The 19,673-nt window shown below is 38.4% G+C and overlaps 1 long non-coding RNA gene and 1 pseudogene across 2 annotated transcripts; both read left to right on the top strand.

Annotated features, from left to right (window-relative positions):
* Positions 1-1,193: 1,193 nt before the first annotated feature.
* Positions 1,194-8,468, top strand: LOC148910131 (syntaxin-binding protein 1-like; annotated as a pseudogene). Its single transcript, XR_016120332.1, has 23 exons — positions 1,194-1,295; positions 1,374-1,457; positions 1,647-1,714; positions 1,926-2,010; positions 2,246-2,289; positions 2,435-2,480; positions 2,569-2,622; positions 2,937-2,967; positions 3,042-3,096; positions 3,204-3,267; positions 3,513-3,572; positions 3,671-3,751; positions 3,876-3,967; positions 4,142-4,191; positions 4,281-4,341; positions 4,503-4,551; positions 4,636-4,731; positions 4,859-4,928; positions 6,905-6,923; positions 7,042-7,075; positions 7,220-7,306; positions 7,756-7,792; positions 8,341-8,468. The product of XR_016120332.1 is annotated as a syntaxin-binding protein 1-like (transcript).
* A 3,236-nt stretch (positions 8,469-11,704) lies between these two features.
* Positions 11,705-14,049, top strand: LOC116303683 (uncharacterized). Its single transcript, XR_004197982.2, has 2 exons — positions 11,705-12,222; positions 13,455-14,049. It is a non-coding gene; the product is annotated as an uncharacterized LOC116303683 (long non-coding RNA).
* Positions 14,050-19,673: the final 5,624 nt, after the last annotated feature.

Genomic DNA, 19,673 nt, shown 5'->3' with positions numbered 1-19,673 from the left:
TAACAAGTAAGTTGAGAATAACGAAATGGAAAATTAAACAAAAATTTGTGATATTTTATTGTTAAAAATCCAAAAGACTGATTTTTTTTTTTTTTTTTTTTTTTTTACTTCAAAGTTCTTTTGAACGAGCTAAGATTATTTTGCTTGAGCGACATTTGAACGAGAGAAAATAATATAGATATTACTTAAGCTTAAATAGTAGTGCTCAAGGGAATGACACTTGATTTGGTCTATGAGAAAACATCACGCCTAAAATCAATTTATATAGTTCATTGATAGTTCTTCATTCACTAGTACAAATATTCTTAAAGATGTTTTTAATATAGTCGTAGAAAATCTAGAGAGACATAGACAACCCATTCAAATGCTTGAAGCTGTCTATATACTGACTCCAGATGAAATGGTAGGTTTGATAAATATTAATTTATGCTCTTTTATACTTAATAATTTTTGGCATTTCATCAATCCATTCATCCATCCATTCATCTATCCACCCTCCCACCATATCGGCCAATATCCGCTTATCCATCCACCCATCTAATTATCTATCTACCTCCCGCCCACCCATCTATCTACCAATTTATTCATACATTCTTTCAAAGTCCGTCCGTCTGACTGCCTGTCTGTCTGTCTGTCTGTCTGTCTGTCCGTCTGCTCTTTCATCTAAAAAAATGATGCTTTTACAGTCCTACTTTTATTGCTTATTTTTCTGCTAAGTCTATCCAGAGAATCGTGGCAGACTTTGAAGAAGGACGTCCACTTCGTTACAAAGTAGCTCATATCTTCTTCACAGAAGGTAGTCGTATAGATGCATGTGATCATTTATTGATTGTTTGATTCATTTATTTTTCTTTTTGTTTGCTTTTGTTCGTTTGTTCGTCTATTTGTTCGTTGGTTCGTTCGTTAGTTTTCTTCGCAATCTTACTCCCTTTTGATCTTTCGATTTTTCAATGTATGTTGGTTTTTTTCCTCTAGTTCTTTTTTGCTTTCGTTACCTCCCCCCATTTGTGTTGTCTTATCATATTTTTTTTCCCATTTCAGTTTGTCCCGATCACTTACTCGCGCCTCTTAGAATGATTCGACCATGTAAGTTTCTAGTATCTGCCAATTACTCACAAACCCTTACATTATCTTGATATTCGATTGATTGTTTCTGTTAACCAATCAAAATGCACAAAAATCCACCAATCACAATGCTCAAAACGAAATATAACAATAAATCAGGCTATCTAAAACTTTCAGATGTGAAAACCCTGAAGGAGATTGACATAGCATTCGTTCCTCGAGAAAAGCAGGTGCGTGCGCATATTACAGCTACGGATACCGCTGTAAGTCTATCAATTAATTCTTATGGTTTTAAACCTTATTTTCAGGTTTTTTCTCTGGATTGTCCATGGGCGTTCAAGAAGTTTTATAGCACGACTGTGCGTAACGCGGACCGCATTGATAACATGGAGGTAATGTGACTTGCAAGGTGTTAGTATTATTCATTCACGTGACCAACAAAAAGAACTTCAACTAGGTTTCCACCTACCCCCCACCCCCTATCCCCTAGGTGAAGTGTAAGAATTGCTTCAGAACGCACTTTATATATTATAGTACTTTAATACTTATTACTAAACGTCATGGTGAAATCAATTTTATAGAAAATGGCCGAACAGCTAGCGACGTTATGCGCAAGTCTTGGAGAATACCCTAGTGTTAGATACAGACAGTAAGTATTGTTACACAAGCAGTAAAGCAAACAGTGTTACGCACAAGCAGTGCAACGGGTGGTGTGACGCAAACAAGTGATATCACGCTCAAGCAGTAGAGTAGGTAGTGTGATGCACAAGCAGTTTCTAACAGTTTCATGCGGGACACTGTTGAAAATAATAAACGATAAACCAGTTTATCGTTAATTTCTTTGTGGTTTTGTTTTGCAGTGAGAGCTCCAGGCTTGGTGAGTTCGCTCGATTTTTGAAGGACAAACTTGATATTTACAAGTTAGATGATCCAGCAATGGGTGAAGTAAGTAGTTGCGAAGTAAGAGGGGAGTTAGATTGTAAAATATAGTAGTCTAGTATGCATGAACACGAGTGGGAGGGGAGCTAAGACTTTATGTCTCTACCCAACCCCCCTTCGTTTTTAGCCCCAGCATCTCTGGGTTCCTGTCTGTCTGTCCACTCCTCTACTGGCTCTATTATAAATGTTTCTATTGTTAGTAAACATATCTTCGTTTATAATACTAATTTCCCTTCATCAGGGTAGCCCACAGAAGAGCAAGTCACAGTTACTCTTACTCGATAGGTAAAGGAGTATGTCATACGAATTATTGCTAATAATTGGTATAGAAAGCATTTGGATTACCCTCTTGGATAGATAAGCCCCTGCGCGCTCTTCTTAACAACACGTCCGTATGTATCTTGTCTATTTGTTTTGGTATCATTTCCAGAGGTTTTGATCCGGTGTCGCCATTACTACACGAACTAACCTATCAGGTATGTGAATTAGTGGGAAATTGTTGCTTGAAAGAAAAGCTCTCTTTTGAGAAATATTGATCTAACATTTGTTGCTGGTTGTTGATAGGCCATGGCTTACGATTTGCTGGATATCCAAAACGATGTCTTCAAATACCAGTGAGTATATACCCGACCAACCGACCGGTCTGAACGGACGGACGGACCGACGGACGGAACGATGGACGGACCGACGGACGGACCGACGGACGGACCGACGGACGGACCGACGGACGAACCGACGGACGGATACATGAATGAATGAATGAATGAATGGATGGATGGATGGATGGATGGATGGATGGATGGATGGATGGATGGATGGATGGATGGATGAATGGATGGATGGATGGATGGATGGATGGATGGATGGATGGATGAATGAATGAATGAATGGATAAAGTCTTTCCTATTTTCAGATGCAGTACAGAGTCTCAGGCAGAAGATTATAAAGAAGCAATACTTGATGGTATCATTGTCATATCTTTTCCACATATTCCCATTCCATTATGTCTCGTTCATCTTTTCATTTCCGGTTTTCAGAGGATGATGAATTCTGGGTAAAACTTCGTCACTTGCACATCGCTGACGTCACAAGGTAAAATAACAACTTGAACACGCGTGGGGCCGAGTACATCTCCCTTGAAAACATGTAAGACAACTTTGGAATCAAACTTGATTTATATTTTTGACTTCAAATTTTAGAAAAGTTCCAGAAGAAATTAAAACATTTTCTGATCAGGAGAGACTTCCCGTGTCTGATGATAAGGTATTTTTCTAACAAGCTATCCCTCTGTGATCCATCTATTAAAGGATCCACCAATCCATCCATTTTATCATCCTTCCATTCAACCATCTACTCACCCGACCAACGATCCATTTATCCATCTATCATCCCAGTCGACTTCCATCTACCCATCCACTTACCACTTCCATTTACCAATCCATCCATCTTTCATTCCCATACATTCATCCATTAATCCTTCCTTCCAATTTTCTCATTTTATTGTTTAGTTGAAGGATTTACAGAGTCTTCTGAAGAAAGCGCCAGAATACCAAAGACAAGTCCGAAAGGTAACAACCACATGCAGCTAACATATTCTGAATTTCTTTTCGATATCTCTTCTTTCTTTATATAATCAATATATCACTATATTTTCTGATTTATTTAGTTTTTAGCTCACTTCACAATTGCTGAAAACTGTATGAATCTATACAAGGAAATAGTGGAAAAGCTGTGTAGGGTGGAACAGGTAAGCTGGCTGTTTCTTAGCAGTCGATATTAGTCTCTTTCCCATTTACTTCTTTATTTATTACAAAGTTCTAAATTTAGAACCCATTCATCGTTTATTGTCTTTTGTCATTTATTCTTGGTAGGATTTAGCAACAGGCGAGGACAAAGAGGGAGAACCCCTTAAAGAACCGGTTGTCAGGCATATTATGCCAATATTACTGGACCCTAAAGTGAGGTAAGTAGTGATGATAATGATGACAAAGATGGCGACAAAGAGGGAGATCCCATCAAAGAACATGTGTAAGGCACGTTATACTAATGTTACGTTATATCAAACAGTTATCTGTCATACCTGTAAAAGTAGAATTATCGATCGTTCTGTTTCATGAACCAATCATTTGTTCCACAGCACAAATAATAGAGTCAGGGTCATCTTACTGTACATATTGTTAAGGAACGGTATGTCTGCCCTTTTATATGATGTTAATCTCTTTCGTCAGCCGTTCCTCTTTGTCTGAGGACCTTGTTAATTTTACTTTTCAATGTAGGCATCAGTGAGGAAAATTTCAACAAACTTTGTGAACATGCTGAGATAACTACGGCAGACCGGTTAGTTGGTGATACCTACCCTTCTACCTACCTACCCACCTACCCACCTACCCACCTACCCACCTACCTACCTACCCTGTCCACCTACGTTCCTACCTACACACCCTACCTTCATGCAGCCCTCCTTTGTACTTGCTTATCATTTTTCTTTTCCCCTAAAGAACAGCCATATTGAACATGGTCCATCTTGGTATTCCAATCACTCTAGAGGTATATTTGTCTTGTCAATATGTTGTTATTTATTACTAAAAACATATCCCTGTATTACTAACATCTCATAATATATCTTATTAGACTTGCTCTAGAAAGGTTCGAGTCAAACGTAAACAGCGTACGGAGACCTTCTACTTAACATCTCGATGGGTACCCTATGTTAAGGACTTGATAGAGGTAACTATAGAAGCATCTTATTACTAATGTCCCCTTTATCTTCTAGTATAGCTAGTGAGTCTCTTCATATGTTGTATTGCGATGCTTATACTTGTGCTAAAATGAAATTTGTTTTCTCTGTCGTTAGGATGTAACTGAAGGCAGACTAAGTGATAGACTGTATCCTTACTTGATAAAACGATCCATCGATCTATCAGGTAAAGAAAATGAGAAATTGATTGATCATTATTAGAAGGGTATTATCTTTATCAGCCCCGCCACGAGCATTTTCATTATCATAATAACCATCATCATTACTTTAATCCATTATCATCAACTCACGCCACTAAAATCACCAACATCAGCATCATAATTATCACCATCACTGTCATTGTCATTATTACCATCATCATCATAACCATCATCATCACCATTACAATCACATTCATCTTCACCCTCATCATCATTCATTACCATTACCATTATCATCATCACCATCAGCATCATCACCATCATCATCATCATTCATTACCATTACCATTATCATCATCAGCATCATCACCATCACCATCATTCATTACCATTACCATTATCATCATCAGCATCAGCATCATCACCATCATCATCATTTCATTACCATTACCATTGTCATCATCAATCATCACCATCAGCAGCATCATCACCATCATCATCATTCATTACCCTTACCATTAATAAAAGGCATCACCTATCAGCATCATCACATCATCATCATCATCCACAGACAGGAGGGCAGCACAATCAAGATTGGCACCATCATCAGCATCATTCATTACCATTACCCATCATCACCATCAGCTCAGCACTCATCCATCATCATTCATTAGCACTGACCATTTCATCATCAGCATCATCACGCATTCAGCAGCAGCCAGGCAGGCCAGGGACATTCAGTCATATCATCGTGGCATCACCACAGCATCAATCACATCAGCATCAATCATGCATCATTGGGACCATGTATCATCATCACCATCAGCATCATCACCATCATCAGCATCATTCATTACCATTACCATCATCCTGATCATCATCAGCATCATCACAAATCAGCGGTCATCACCTAGCATCAGCAGGCAGGACATCACCCATTACCTATTATCATCATCATCATCACCATCAGCAGCAGCACCAGTCAGAGCAGGCAGGCAGGATCCAGGACCAGATCAGCAAGCATCAGCACCAGCAACAGCAGCGCGAGCGGCAGCAGCCCTTCAAAGGCACACCATGGACCAGCAGCAGGAGCAAAGCACCCCGGCCGCACCACATGCCAGCACAGAGCAGCCATCACCACAGCCAGCACCACAGCCAGCCCACAGCCAGCACCACAGCCAGACCAACAGCCAGCACCACAGCCAGCACTAACGACAGCACACATCCAGGCACCATAAATGCCAGCACCCACAGCCAGCACACCAGCCAGCACCACAGCTCAGCACCAAATCCAGCCATCCAGCACCAACAGCCACCACAGCCAGCACCCACCAGCCCAGCACCCCACCAGCCAAGGCACGCACAGCCAAAGCACCACTCAAACCATCACCACATCCACACAACACACCATCCCACATCTCACGCACTACCATCACCACAAATCCATTCACCACATCCATCACCAATCCAAGTCCATCACCAGCATCCATCACCACATCCATCACCACATCATCAACACACCATCACCACATCCATCAACAACAATCCATCAACCACATCCGCAACACAATCTCATCACCACATCCATCAGACCACATCCATCACCACATCCCATCACCGACATCCATCACCACATCCAGCAACCACATCCATCAACACAATACCATCACCAATCAGATCACCACATCCATCACCACATCCTCACCACAGTCCATCACCACAATCCTCACCACATCCATCACCACTACCATCACCACTACCATCATCAACACAACGTATTCCTAGGATCTAGTGGATATAGACCAAATGCAAAACTCGCAACGACATGAGGCTTAAGTTGTGAGCAAAGGGATCTGGCGTGATTCGAGACTTTTGAATCATGCCAGATTAAGCCTCACAACTTAAGCCTCACAACTTAAGCCTCACATCGGTGCGAGTTTTGCATTTGGTCTATATCGATGATGGCATAGCAACTAACCCACTCTTGTTTAATACTCTTCAGCACCATCTCCTGTTGTAAGGTAAAGTAGTTTAAAACCTTTTATCATTACTCTCCAATATTCATCCCTTGCACGCTACATGCTAATTAGCTTTACGTTTACCCCTAAAATAACCCTTTATTTTTTTATTCCTTTCCAGCGCACGGCGGGCAACACCAGCCAAGTTAGAAAAGGTCAGTTTATCAACATTTTTATATGCCTCTTATTACGTCACAGTGCTGCAGCCATTTCATAATTACGCTACCACCACAGCCCAAGAATTAGTAGCTTAGCTTGTTGTGTGTGAATTCTTATTGACTGTGGTTTTGATTCGAAAGGCATCTACCGAGACACGTGATGTGCCACGCCTAGTTGTCTTCATCATGGGTGGAGTTAGCTACTCAGAAACCAGAGCGGCCTACGAGGTAAAATGTGTGTAAATTCCTGGGCTAATCTGAGTAAGGGCATGGCTAACTCACAGATCAAACCCTGAAACAACCTCTGGGCTGATCTAAGTCAGGGCATGGCTAACTCACAGATTAAACCCTGAAACAACCTCTGGGCTGATCTAAGTCAGGGCACAGCTTACTCACAGCTTACTCACAGATTGAACCCTGAAACAACCTCTGGGCTGATCTAAGTCAGAGCACGACTAATCAAGGGAGAGAGATCTAACAAACTCTACTCGAAAGTGAATAAAATAAGTTTATTTATCGCAAGATTGAAAAACATACTGTGATTGCGGGAGTAAAATGAAAAGTTGCAATAAAGCGTTTTGATTGATTCGTGACATATTTTACGTAACATTTTGCGTATCTTACGTGACATGTGCCATAAGGTTAGTGGTAACGCAATTTAATTATTTATTTTTCAGGTAGCTGCCTCGAATAGTGAATGGGAGATACTCATTGGTATGATACTTTCATGGACGTTTGCAATAACTCCTGGTTCATCTCATTGCCTGTATCTATCCACTCGACCCATCTATCCCGTCCACCACTCTACCCTTCCATCCACTTGACCCATCTATCCCGTCCACCACTTTACCCTTCCATCCACTCGACCCTTCTATCCCGTCCACCACTCTACCCTTCCATCCACCCGACCCATCTATCCCGTCCACCACTTTACCCTTCCATCCACTCGACCCTTCTATCCCGTCCACCACTCTACCCTTCCATCCACTTGACCCATCTATCCCGTCCACCACTTTACCCTTCCATCCACTCGACCCATCTATCCCGTCCATCCACTCTTTCCATCCATCCACTCAACCCATCTATCCCGTCCATCCACTTTACCCATCCATTCACTCAACCCATCTATCCCATCCATCCACTCTACCCATCTTCCCATCCATCCAATCGACCAGACCGCCCCATATTCCATCCATCCACTCCATCCACTCGTCCCATCTATCCAATACCTCTATCACTGATCACTCAATTATTTTTCACAGGGTCTGATTTCATATTGACGCCAGATGTGTTCCTTGAAAACCTACGAAGCTTAACAAGAAAATGATTTGAAATCTTGCTCTAGCTTTTTTTGGTGATACTCGCTTACTTACTTGGTTTTAAACTCTACATATTTTTCAAATTCTTACTGTTTTAATCAAAAACTTTCCATTTATCCTGAGAAAAAAATTCATTCCAGGAGAAAATAATTTTCATTTTCATTTTATTCATCTTGCATTGTTCATTCTTAACATATCTTTGTTAGAATTTTAAAAAAATAAATTACATTTGAAGGATACTTGGAAACCATGGGCTATAGGCCATCTCATTGGGCTATTCATCATCTTATTGGGCTATTGCTCATCTTATTGGGCTATTCATCATCTTATTGGGCTATTCATCATCTTATTGGGCTATTCATCATCTTATTTGGCTATTCATCATCTTATTGGGCTATTGCTCATCTCATTGGGCTATTCGTCATCTTATTGGGCTATTCGTCATCTCATTGGGCTATTGCTCATCTCATTGGGCTATTCGTCATCTTATTGGGCTATTCGTCATCTTATTGGGCTATTCATCATCTTATTGGGCTATTCGTCATCTTATTGGGCTATTCATCATCTTATTGCGCGATTCATCTTATTGGGCTATTCATCATCTCATTGGGCTATTCATCATCTTATTGGGCTATTCATCATCTTATTGGGCTATTGCTCATCTCATTGGGCTATTCGTCATCTTATTGGGCTATTCATCATCTTATTGGGCTATTCGTCATCTTATTGGGCTATTCATCATCTTATTGCGCGATTCATCTTATTGGGCTATTCATCATCTCATTGGGCTATTCATCATCTTATTGGGCTATTCGTCATCTTATTGGGCTATTCATCATCTTATTGCGCGATTCATCTTATTGGGCTATTCATCATCTCATTGGGCTATTCATCATCTTATTGGGCTATTCATCATCTTATTGGGCTATTCATCATCTTATTGGGCTATTCATCATTTTGTTGGGCTATTCATCATCTTATTGGGCTATTCATCATCTTATTGGGCTATTCATCATCTTATTGGGCTATTCATCATCTTATTGGGCTATTCATCATCTTATTGGGCTATTCATCATCTCATTGGGCTATTCATCTTATTGGGCTATTCTTCATCTTATTGGGCTATTCTTCATCTTATTGGGCTATTCATCATCTTATTGGGCTATTCGTCATCTTATTGGGCTATTGCTCATCTCATTGGGCTATTCGTCATCTCATTGGGCTATTCGTCATCTTATTGGGCTATTCGTCATCTTATTGGGCTATTCGTCATCTTATTGGGCTATTCATCATCTTATTGCGCGATTCATCTTATTGGGCTATTCATCATCTCATTGGGCTATTCATCATCTTATTGGGCTATTCATCATCTTATTGGGCTATTCATCATCTTATTGGGCTATTCATCATCTTATTGGGCTATTCATCATCTTATTGGGCTATTCATCATCTTATTGGGCTATTCTTCATCTTATTGGGCTATTCATCATCTTATTGGGCTATTCCTCATCTTATTGGGCTATTGCTCATCTTATTGGGCTATTGCTCATCTTATTGGGCTATTCGTCATCTTATTGGGCTATTCGTCATCTTATTGGGCTATTCATCATCTTATTGCGCGATTCATCTTATTGGGCTATTCATCATCTCATTGGGCTATTCATCATCTTATTGGGCTATTCATCATCTTATTGGGCTATTCATCATCTTATTGGGCTATTCATCATCTTATTGGGCTATTCATCATTTTGTTGGGCTATTCATCATCTTATTGGGCTATTCATCATCTTATTGGGCTATTTATCATCTTATTGGGCTATTCGTCATCTTATTGGGCCATTCATCACCTTATTGCGCGATTCATCTTATTGGGCTATTCGTCTTATTGGGCTATTCGTCTTATTGGGCTATATCGTCTTATTGGGCTATATCGTCTTATTGGGCTATTCGTCTTATTGGGCTATTCGTCTTATTGGGCTATATCGTCTTATTGGGCTATATCGTCTTATTGGGCTATTCGTCTTATTGGGCTATTCGTCTTATTGGGCTATTCGTCTTAATGGACTATTAGTAGGGACTTTATATTTTCTGTAGACTATCTGTTGCTTATTATATGCTATATTTGTAAGTTTGGCTTGAGAATAGAGAGATATAATAATCTTAATCAAACATTATGGGTCAATCTTAATTTTGGGCTTCGTGTGGTCGTGTCGGGCTTCCTGTTGTCATGTCGGGCTTCCTGTGGTCATGTCGGGCTTCCTGTGGTCATGTCGGGCTTCCTGTGTGATTCAAAATGGCATCGCAAAAGTTTAATTTCTTTAGCAAGAAATGAAAGTTTAAAGACTTAAATGGGACGTAAATGGAACGTAAATAAGAGGTAAAAAGTATGTTTAAAGTGTTGACAATTACGTAAAAGGTACGGTATCATATTGGGTATTACACCTTTTGCCGTTCATTAACAGAAAATGTACATTCATTTGCGCCAATAGTTGTATCAATAACGTGTAATGTACTTTCATCAACACCACAAGTAACATCATTAGCGCGGATCAACTTTCAATAACGATAATTGAATATGCGTGTACATTCATAGGCATCAATGGACAATCAATAGCGCGTTTGTACATTCATATGCGCGGAATGTATTTTCTTGTGCGCGAAATTCAACTTCAATAACACCAAAAGACATACAATTGCATTTATGGACAATCATTTACCCAAAAGTGAAAATTCATTAGTGCTATTAGCATAATCATTGACAATCAATAACGCGCTTGGACAATCATGAGGGTCAACGTTATATTCTATAGCGTGGTTCGACAAACATTTGCATGATTCGAATGAACAATAAGAGAAAGAATGTACACGCATATTCAATTATCGTTATTGAAAGTTGATCCGCGCTAATGATGTTACTTGTGGTGTTGATGAAAGTACATTACACGTTATTGATACAACTATTGGCGCAAATGAATGTACATTTTCTGTTAATGAACAGCAAAAGGTGCATATGTATTTTTTAAATGATACTGTATTTCATATTTTTGGGTAAACAAAAACATAACTTAGGAAAAACACATTTTTTGTCCAGGAAGTATTAGTCCTAAACTTGCTTGCCCATTGCTTAGTAAGCTTATAAACTTATATATGTAATTTTAGTTACTTATTTATGCATGATCATGATCATTAATCATGTGAATAAAGAAAATATCATACCCACCCCACAGAGGAATTTGGAATTTCCGAAGGGTAGGGGGTTAGAGAAAGAACAAAAATTACAGACTGTTGTATATGGAAGAAAATTGGAATTTCCAGGGGGTAGGGGGTGTCTTAAAAAAATTCCTCTGTGAGGGGAGTATGGATATTTTTTGGAACTACACAATACTCTTATCATTTATTATTTGTACACCAGAAAAATGGAACACACTTGATACCACCCATGAGGTCCTTAACCCCTGTCTCGATCGGGATCACCACCTTATCGTGGTGAGGCAGTTTGTGTGTCCCAATGACCCCTAGAGCTATGCCGGCGGGAGTCATGTACTCTTGTTAGGGTCACCCATGCCGGACAGGTCGAAGGGTAGGGGCCAGACGAAGAGTGATCCCACAAGGCCCTATCAGTGCTAACTGAAGTTGCCCTACCAGGCTGGGAATCATCGTCAGACAGTGCAAAAAATTGCCAATTAACCTGACAGAGTCTAACCTTGTTGCCATTTATCAGTTAGCTGTTCTCTTGCTGAAGGTTGTGGGTAAGGATATTAGATGATGGCTTTCTGCAGATTTTATGGGAGTGCGCTGATGACGTAAATGACAGTCACTGTGAAGGTTAGTGTGAGTAGCAGTATAAACTTGATTGAACACATTATAGGCCCAGTCCCTCAGCATACTCTGAATACATTAATACTTGATTGAATACATTATAGACCCAGTCCCTCAGTATACTCTGAATTCATTATAGGTTTATCCCCACCTCACCCTATAGAGGTTCATCCCCACCTCACTCTATTGAGGTTTATCCCCACCTCACTCTATTGAGGTTTATCCCCACCACACCCTATTAAGGTTTATCCCCACCACACCCTATTAAGGTTTATCCCCACTCCTCTCACCTTTCTCCAAAGTCCATCGCTTGTCTTTTCCGGCCTCAGGCATAATTTAAAAGTAGAGTGCAACCATATACCATAATAATGAAATAAAATAAATGTCTTTACTGCTATTTAGTTTTTGTGCTATTTAATTGTTATAAAAAGGTTTGCAATCTTTTGTAAAATAACAAAAAATACTTTGTAATCATTATGTGATGCAATGATAGTTCATTTTAATGTGTCCAATATCATAATTCAATCTTTCCATTTTTTCCCAAAAAAATCCATTTTGGTCCTTTTCCAGTTCAATACATAGGGAAATTTTACCTCAAGAAATATCTCTCAGCCAAAGAAAGGCTTTTGTGAGTCGTGTTAGCATGAAGGAAAATATAACATGAATACCAAAACAGCCCAGACAAATTAATTGGAGTCAATTCACTCTCCTTTTGGTCAACTGGGTTGAACTTTATTCCTCAAAATAAATGATAGCGGCTAACAGACGACTCAAGTGTTTCATTGATCATTGGTTTGAGGCATGCTAGCAAACAATGGCTAAATAACCCTATAGCATAGGCTAAGATGATATCCCATTTTCACAATTTTTTGGGGAATGAAACGATGAAACAGACAATGCAAAGAGACTGAAACAAAAACACAAACAAAGAAGCAAAAAAAAAACATAAATACAAACAAAAATAAAACACAAACAAGGACAAACAAAAACAAAAACACAGAATCAAATAAATACAAACAAACTAAAAAGAAACAAAACAAAAACAAGGAAAAGCAAATCAACACAAACAATCAAATATACAAACACAAACAAACAGAAAGACCAAAATGACAAGGACAAACAACAACACAAAGAAAAGACAAACAATTAAACAAATAATTAAAATCTATAAAAGTGGAGAAAGCATCAACCAAAAACTAAAAAAACTAACCATAATATTCATTCTTGTTACATCACAGGTCAAATGCGAAGAACGTGACATCAAGCAACGCCACATAGACAAGATCAACACTTTGACCAAGCAGCTACACCCAGCCACTTGAAGAAGACTCTGCAAATGACATCAACTATATTGTCAAAACTCTCAGTCAACGATGGCAAGACACAAGTGATAAACTGGACCAGTGTAGAGACCTTGAAAAACCTTTATTCCCATGAGGATTGTTGGTTGGTGGCGTACATCAAAAATAGTTTGACTGCAAACAAAAGACCCCAAGAAGTGCACTTCAAATAACCTTCTTTTTAAACTAATTTACTGGTCAAACATGTAAAGCACTAAAGCAAGGCGCCAAGGTATTTTCAAAGTGTTATTCAAATTTGAACCTTACAGCCTTGACTAAGTGCTTTGTATTTGAACAGTGAACCAATGTATGGAAAATGGCGAATAGTCTTCTTCCCATCGTCCCGTCCCCAAACAACATACCCAAACAACAGAACCCAAGACTTCTGGGTTTCCTTACTTCCATTGATCAAATTTCCAAAGGTGGATGTATAAGAGACGCCTTAGGTTATGTCGAACTTGTTATGATGAAAATAAAATGTATGTGAAAAATTTTTTTTAGGAAAGTTTAATTCCTTAACATTAACAACTCCACAATAAAATCTCTATAAGAATCTTATAGAGAGGCTTTGCACCATCACATGATGGCAGCAAAATAATCATTTTCCCCTGTGAGACTTAATTCTTTCTCATGTAAATCAGATCAAACCAGATTCTATTGTTTCTCCTGTAATAACTGGTGATGATGTAAAGCCTATATAACCTATATACACCTTGCACTGAATCCCAAGAGGAATGGTTCTGGGAGACAAAACAATGGATGATTTTTTTTGGCATAAGAAAAGATGGCCTACTTTTTTGTCCCCCAAAACAATTTCTCTAGGAAAGCCTTCCAGGGATTTTTTTCAGAGGTGGTAAGCATATTAGAGGCTCAGAGAACTTAATAAATTTTCCTGATTTTTGGGGAGGGGGTCTGAAAAAAATTCCTCCATGGGGGTAAGGGGAGTATGGATAATTTATGGAAGTACACATTCCCATTATATTATTACATCATTTTATATTATTAAAGCAGACTTACCCAGAATCATCACATTGTGCTGCATAAACTAAAAAAAGAAGGACAATTTAGAACCTGGAAAAAAAGTATATTTTATAACAATAAACTCAACAAAATTACTTGATTCTCATTGGACGAGGAGTACAATTAAATCCCAAATTGTACTCTGTAGAGTCACAATTAAGTTGCTCAATTTTGTTGAGTGTATTATAATTAAAAAAAACTTCCTTTTTTCACGAGGGTAGTACTTAATAGCCAGTGGCTAACAAACCTGTGGCCCTCATTCCGTGATCGAACTGGAATTTAGGAGTTGATTTTTGCGGAGGGAGGAAAACTGGAGAACCCGGAAAACCCTCAAAGCACAGGAGAGAACCAACAAACAACTCTACTCGTATACAACACCGAACCCGGCGAAGCCGAACCCAAATTATAATAAACAAAAAATCCCACATGTACAATTCGGAAGTTATAGATACTTGTGATGTTTTGAAAGTTCTCATATTATAAAACTTCACACATGTATGTGCATGTAGGTATAAAGTATAGGTTTTATTACAGTGTAATTTATTATTAATAGAAGTAGTATAGTAAAAGTAGTAGTAGTAGTAGTGGGTGTGCCGAAAACCAACCTATGGGCCTATATCACACGGCGGCCATGTTTATTCTCATGAGAATAAAAACCTTTGTTTCCCCAGCATAAATTAATTCTCAAGCACTTGAATTTGAGGCTACGCGTGGTGGAATCTATTGTTCAATTCAACATGGCTGCCGCGTGAATAAAGCCCATGGCCCTATCTATGGCCTACCTTCGTTTTCCTTAATTTCATTGAAATATCAATCTTTTTTACAGTATTTATTTTCAGAAGCCCTCTGAATGAACATTAGCCGACAATGGCAGCCCGGCAGCTTTTTTTAGGACCACAGGAAACCCAAAATTCTATTGCAAATATGCATTTTTTAGCAGCACCCATCTTGACTGTTTGTGATTTATTTTATTATGTATAAACGTATTTATGGATTTCTTGTTAAAAATAGAGTGTTTGGGTTGTGTGAATGATGCATCTCTGTAAAATGTCAAAAGAAGTAATTTGATATATTCATATAAAAGTAGTGTTGTATCTTATATTTATAAACCTCCCCTTTAGCGCCAAACAAACTATCAGACAATCAATTTTTAGTTTCAAAATGCAGGCATAAACAGTTTGACCTGAGAACCCAACATGAAAGTTGACAGTAACTTGTTTTTTTCATTTTTGGAACAAAACTTATAAATGAATAAATCCTGAATATATCACAGGCAATCACGCAATATCATATAATGAATATACTCTTTACTAAAAAAGAGATCAATATCACATTACTTTAATTGCAGTTTATACCAAAAGAGAAATATAAACAATGAAATATAAACAGTGAACTCACCTCTTGCTCCAAAAGTCAAGAAAGACAAATCTGCTGACTCATCAAAACTACTGGCTCAAATAAATGCACAGGAAGCCCAATATTAGTTACAATAGAAGTTTGGGCTCCTGCCGTGCTAACAAGATAGCTGTCGGGCTGCCATTGTCAGCTAAGATTCTTTCAAAGGATTTCTGGCAATAAATACTGTGAAAAAGATTGATATTTCGGAGAATTTATAAGAAATAAAGGTAGGCCATAGATAGGGCCATAGGTAGGGCCATGGCCTAGGTCCAGGGTCTAGAGACACCCAACAAAAATGAAGCTCAAATAACCAAGGTTCTCATCTTTCTTATCTTGATTACAATGAAGCTAAAATAACCATGGGCGTCTTTTTCTTACCTTGGTTATTTCGATGCCAAAAATGAAGCTCAAATAACCATGGTCGTCTTTTTTCTTACCTTGGTTATTTCGATGCCAAAAATGAAGCTCAAATAACCATGGTCGTCTTTTTTCTTACCTTGGTTATTTCGATGCCAAAAATGAAGCTCAAATAACCATGGTCGTCTTTTTGAAATAACGAAATAACCAATCATTTTCCCTTGTATTCATTCCTTGGTAATTGAGGAATGAAAAATGAAATTAAATAAACGAGGTTCCTTCGTATTCTTACCTTGTTGAGGAACGAAAAATGAAGCTAAATAATTAATGTTCTTTTGTATTTTTACCTTGGTTTTTGAGGAACGACAAAAGAAGATAAGCATAGTTACATCACATTTTTACCTTGGTTATTGGGTATTCAAAAATGAAGCTAAATAACCAAGGTTCCCTTGTATTCTTACCTTGGTTATTGGGTGACCAAAAATAGTAAAACTATGTATAACAAATGTTCCGTCGTATTCTTACCTTGTTTGTTAAGAAACGAAAAATGAAGCTAGAAACGGTTCCTTTGTAATTTTATTTTTGTTATTGGGGACCAAAAATGAAGCCATATATAACCAATGTTGCCTTTTATATTTACCTTTTTTTGGACCAGGCCATAAAACCATGGTTCATGGTATAATTTTCAAAATTCATGAATGTTAAAAAGGCATGAAAAACACCAAAAATCCATCAAAACCGTGGGTAATAGTCCATGCCAAAAATGACCCATTTTCAACATTTTATGAATAATGCATAAATTTGAATAAGTTATGAAATATACTGTGACCCACAATGAAGGAAAACGCTTTTAATGCCCAAGATTTTAAAGTAAAACTCTAGTAGTTTTAGAGTGATTGGGAATGAACGTCTAATGGATTTTGTTTAATATTTAAATATTGTTTAAAATGAAATAAGAATTAAGAAATCCGTATAGAGGCTGCACCATCACGTGATGGCACGACAATAGTCTTTTTCCCCTAGGAAACTGAATTCTTTCTCATGTAAATCAGACTAGTAATAAAAAGATATAACTAGCTAAAAACTAGTGTGAGCTGCGTCGGTGTTTCTAATGAAACAGTAATGATGAAAAGGTAAATTATACACCGTGAAAAGATGAAAAAACTTACTGACGTTTCGGACGCTAGTCCTTCGTCGGAGTAAAAGAGAAAGAAGTGGTAGAAAGGAGTGTATATATGATAGAATAAGACAAAAGAAACCAATGAGAGCAAGGTAGGCAAGGAAACAAAAACAAACAATCAAAAGACAAAAGAAAAGGTTAGTTGAAAATAAAGCGTTCATTAATCCCGTTGGGACTAAGAGTGCCCAATAGGTGAATAAGCCGCATTTCTTTGGTCTTGCGACAATCATTGTTGCCGTTAAGCAAAGAAAGACCGAAAACAATGAAGTCAGAAAGAGAATGGTTAGCTAGATTAAAATGGCGGGAAACTGGTTTGGTGGGATCGTTATTGCGAATATCATAAAGATGATTGCAAATGCGATCACCAAAACGGCGGCCAGTCTCGCCCACATACAAAAGATTACAGCGGGTACATTTAATACAATATACAACATTAGAAGTGGTACAAACAAAATGGTCAGTGATTTTAACAGTTGATTTAGGACCGACAACAGAAGTGTGAGAGACTATGTGAGGACAAGTATAACAACGTTTACGAGAACAGCGAAAAGTACCAGGTTCTTTGTTAGAGGGAAGAACTCCCTTGACCAAGAAAGAACGGAGATTACGATCACGTTTATAGGAAAAGAGAGGGCGGTTGTTGAAAATAGCAGAAGTGCGAGTATCAGAGTCAAGCAGAGAAAAGTTGCGGTTAACAATGGGTTTAATGGAAATGTTAATAGGATGATACGTAAGAGTGAAAGGAATGCGGTCATTAGAGGGACGAGTGTGAGGAGTGAGAGCGGTGGTACGATCAATAGTAGAAACTTTACGAATGGCGCGATCAATAACATGAGCAGGATAATTACGCTTAAGGAAGAAGGAACGCATCTCAGAACATTTAACAGAAAAATCAAGATCATCACTACACAAACGACGAAGACGAAGAAATTGCGAGAACGGAATAGCGTTAAGAGTGTGCTTAGGATGAGAAGACGAGTAGAGTAAATAAGAATGAGAGTCAGTAGGTTTGTAATGGACACTAGTGCTAAGACGGTCGTCATTAACACTAAGCAAGATGTCAAGGAAAGTGACTGATGTTTCACTAACCTCCCACGTAAAGTCTAAGGCAGGGTGAAAAGAGTTAACAAAAGAGATGAAAGAATCTAAGTCATTACGCGAACAAGAAGTAGCACCAATACAATCATCAATATACCGTCCAAAAAACTCAGGTTTAGGTCCAGTATATTGTTGAAAAACAAGGTTTTCGATATAACCAACAAACAAATTGGCATAACTAGGGCCCATCTTAGTACCCATAGCAACACCGTTTATCTGCCGATAATACCGATCACCGAAAGAAACATAGTCTCTCACACTTCTGTTGTCGGTCCTAAATCAACTGTTAAAATCACTGACCATTTTGTTTGTACCACTTCTAATGTTGTATATTGTATTAAATGTACCCGCTGTAATCTTTTGTATGTGGGCGAGACTGGCCGCCGTCTTGGTGATCGCATTTGCAATCATCTTTATGATATTCGCAATAACGATCCCACCAAACCAGTTTCCCGCCATTTTAATCTAGCTAACCATTCTCTTTCTGACTTCATTGTTTTCGGTCTTTCTTTGCTTAACGGCAACAATGATTGTCGCAAGACCAAAGAAATGCGGCTTATTCACCTATTGGGCACTCTTAGTCCCAACGGGATTAATGAACGCTTTATTTTCAACTAACCTTTTCTTTTGTCTTTTGATTGTTTGTTTTTGTTTCCTTGCCTACCTTGCTCTCATTGGTTTCTTTTGTCTTATTCTATCATATATACACTCCTTTCTACCACTTCTTTCTCTTTTACTCCGACGAAGGACTAGCGTCCGAAACGTCAGTAAGTTTTTTCATCTTTTCACGGTGTATAATTTACCTTTTCATCATTACTAAATCAGACTAGACAAGATTCAATTGTTCCTGCCTCCTGTTATGGCTGCCATCACGTGATGGTGCAAAGCCTCTATAGACTTTGTCAGTGTCTTGGATGATGTTAATGTTACAATGTATAGACAAACGTTGGATGTTTTCAAAGTAATACCCTCTTCTTCTTCGTCTCATTCTTCTGATGTTTGTCAATTTGGGGTGATTTTCCTTAGAGGGGGATCTATTGGTTTGTAGATTGCTGTCCACAAAA

Source organism: Actinia tenebrosa, unplaced genomic scaffold (assembly GCF_029948245.1).
Source record: "Actinia tenebrosa isolate PJP-AT-01 unplaced genomic scaffold, QUT_ActTen_1.0 PGA_scaffold1__47_contigs__length_23844297, whole genome shotgun sequence".
NCBI lineage: Eukaryota > Metazoa > Cnidaria > Anthozoa > Actiniaria > Actiniidae > Actinia > Actinia tenebrosa.
Note: the sequence above shows the minus strand (reverse complement) of the source record. Positions and strands in the feature narration are given on the sequence as shown.